This window comes from Copidosoma floridanum, unplaced genomic scaffold (assembly GCF_036245765.1).
Source record: "Copidosoma floridanum isolate Cflo_tuat_1 unplaced genomic scaffold, Cflo_Japanese_pri ptg000033l, whole genome shotgun sequence".
In the NCBI taxonomy this organism is placed as follows: Eukaryota; Metazoa; Arthropoda; class Insecta; order Hymenoptera; family Encyrtidae; genus Copidosoma; species Copidosoma floridanum.
Window position 1 is genome coordinate 3,042,155 of NW_028321910.1, and position 2,582 is coordinate 3,044,736.

Here is a 2,582-nt window from a genome sequence, read left to right on the forward strand (position 1 = left end):
CCGTGTACAGGAAACATACGATAGAAAAATAACACTTCACGGCTCGAATACGACACTACTCCCTAGTCAACGACAGGCATCGAAAGAGAGCGCTAAAAAGGAAGCCATAAAGCAATACACGTACGGAATACAATCTCCTAATAACTACAGGGTAACATGCCTAAGTCCAAAGCTTACGTGAGGTAATGCAAGCACGAATCGAGGCTCAAATATGCCTAGCGAGAACAGAAACAAGAGATACGGACGATCGTGCGCGTAACCATGAGCAAGCAAAAAGCATGCGAAATGACAGAAAAAGGTTAAACAACCGAGAATCATCAATATTTCTCATATTGCAATGAATACGAGGAGCATGCTACAAAATTATGAATAAAACTGGTAACAGACGTGATGAATAAGAATATTGAAAAACCGGACATAAAAGCAAATCACCCACCAGCACAGTTATTGCAAGATAAACAAAATGTAAGAACTAAAAATTACGCTTACTACAAACGCAGGGGGCACAATACAAGCAAATGTTGCACACTAGTAAAAGGTGCAAAGAGTGGGAGAATAAATCGGAGCGACGGGTGCGAAAAATTTAACAACGATAACAGGGAGAATACGGAAGAACATTTCAACAATTGAAAAAATTGTAATTAACCCTCTAATACATATAACCAAAATTATAACAACGATTATGTAAGAAAACCCTGTAATAATGCGGGTTACAACAAATATAACAACTACAAGAGGAACATTGATTACCCAAGAAATAACAACAACAATTACAATAACCAGTACGGTAACTACAATAATTATAGAGGCAATTATAACTATAACAAAAATTATCATAGGGACGAAAATTATAATGACAGAGAACCTTTAAATAGAACAAATGATGCACCTGATGGAAAAATATTTACGCATAGTACGGAACATTTAAACTCGTAGGGCACTCATCGTTCTCCCCAAGCACTGAGAGGGCCCCGAGAATAGAAAGAGAGATAGAGCGCAAGAATGAGACAGAGGCAGCCAAGGGAGAGAAGGAGCCAACAGAATCAGACAAAATACACATCGGAGAAACAGGCCCCAAGCAGGCTCTTCAAATGGCTGAAAATATTTACGAAGAAAAAAAGAGTTGAAATAGAACCTATGACTAGTAGCCCCTTAGCTGGTGGAAAAAATATTAAGGATAACATGAACCTACCTATCCGCAGGGTAAATATTACGAATATTGGAAGCACACCACCATCAATAATAGTAAACAGCAATCAACTGCAATCATATAGTGCAAAGTTTTACGCGGATACTGATGCCAAAGTATTAATTATAAAAGAATACTGTCTCACTACAAACACGCATATAGAGAGCAGACAAAAAGTCCTAATAACTGGCGTCACACACGGAGCATGCTGCACGTTAGGGGCCACTTAAATACCTCTAAATGATATCATAATAAATCTGCATGTAGTTCCAAGTACCTTTCCGATAGAGGTGATAGGCATTATCGGCTGAGACGCGTTTGAGTTATACAATGGCCTCATAAGTGCCAATAAAAATTATTTGGAATTAAAAGGTATCAAAATCTCATTACTAAGACCAGAATATTTTAAAATCCCCGCAAAGTTGAGGAAAATAATATTTGCGCGTATAAAAGATAACAGTAGGCACAAACAAGTGGGCTCTCTACAAAACACAAGAGAGGAAATCTTATTTAGAAATCTTATAGGAGAAAAAAAAAACTGAAAAATATATGCGGAAATTATAAACATAACAGACAAACAAATTGACGTGCCAGTACCAGAGGTAGATGTTTTCAAATGTGAAACAAGACAAGGGGCGAAACTATTCAGCACCGCAGGAGACGACGCTGAAGGGTTGAAAAAAGCAATGATTGGGCTTTTTAACACTTAAGTTTCAGACAAAAATAAAGAAGATAATAAAGTTATAAGCGCAAAAAGTGCGATAAGCGGTAAAAAAAAGTACAATGTAAGGGGTGACATTAAAAATTCCGAAGGTATTAGGAAATCGGATACAGTGGCTTGAATAAAAAAAATTATGAAAATTGTCAGTACATCTGGCTGCAACATGGAGGAACTAGATCACATCCAGAACCTTATAAAGTACAATCCTTTCTTGTTTTGCCTCAACGGTGAACCACTAAAGGCTACAAACTTACTTAAACATGGAATAACAACATTAAAAGAGAGACCGATCGTTGCCAAAAAGGTATGTTATCCAATAAAACTAAAGGAGCAAATGCAAATAGAAATAAACAAGCTACTACAACAACAAATAATTGAACCGTTGACATTCCAATATAACTCAAATAAGTGGATTGTCCGAAAAATTGTGGGACCAAACGAAAAATAACCCTGAAGGGTCGTAACAAATTTCTGGCTAGTAAACGAAATAACGGTCGGTACGTGATAACTGCGAGCAGTACAGAATGAAATTGTGAAAAATTTAGCAGCTGCAAAATATGTAATCGTTGTAGATTTAAAGAGCGGGTTTTTCCAAGTAGGAATTCACGAGGAGAAAGCTCATACAACGGGATTCTTAGGACCAAACGGACATTACCAATGTAAACAAATGCC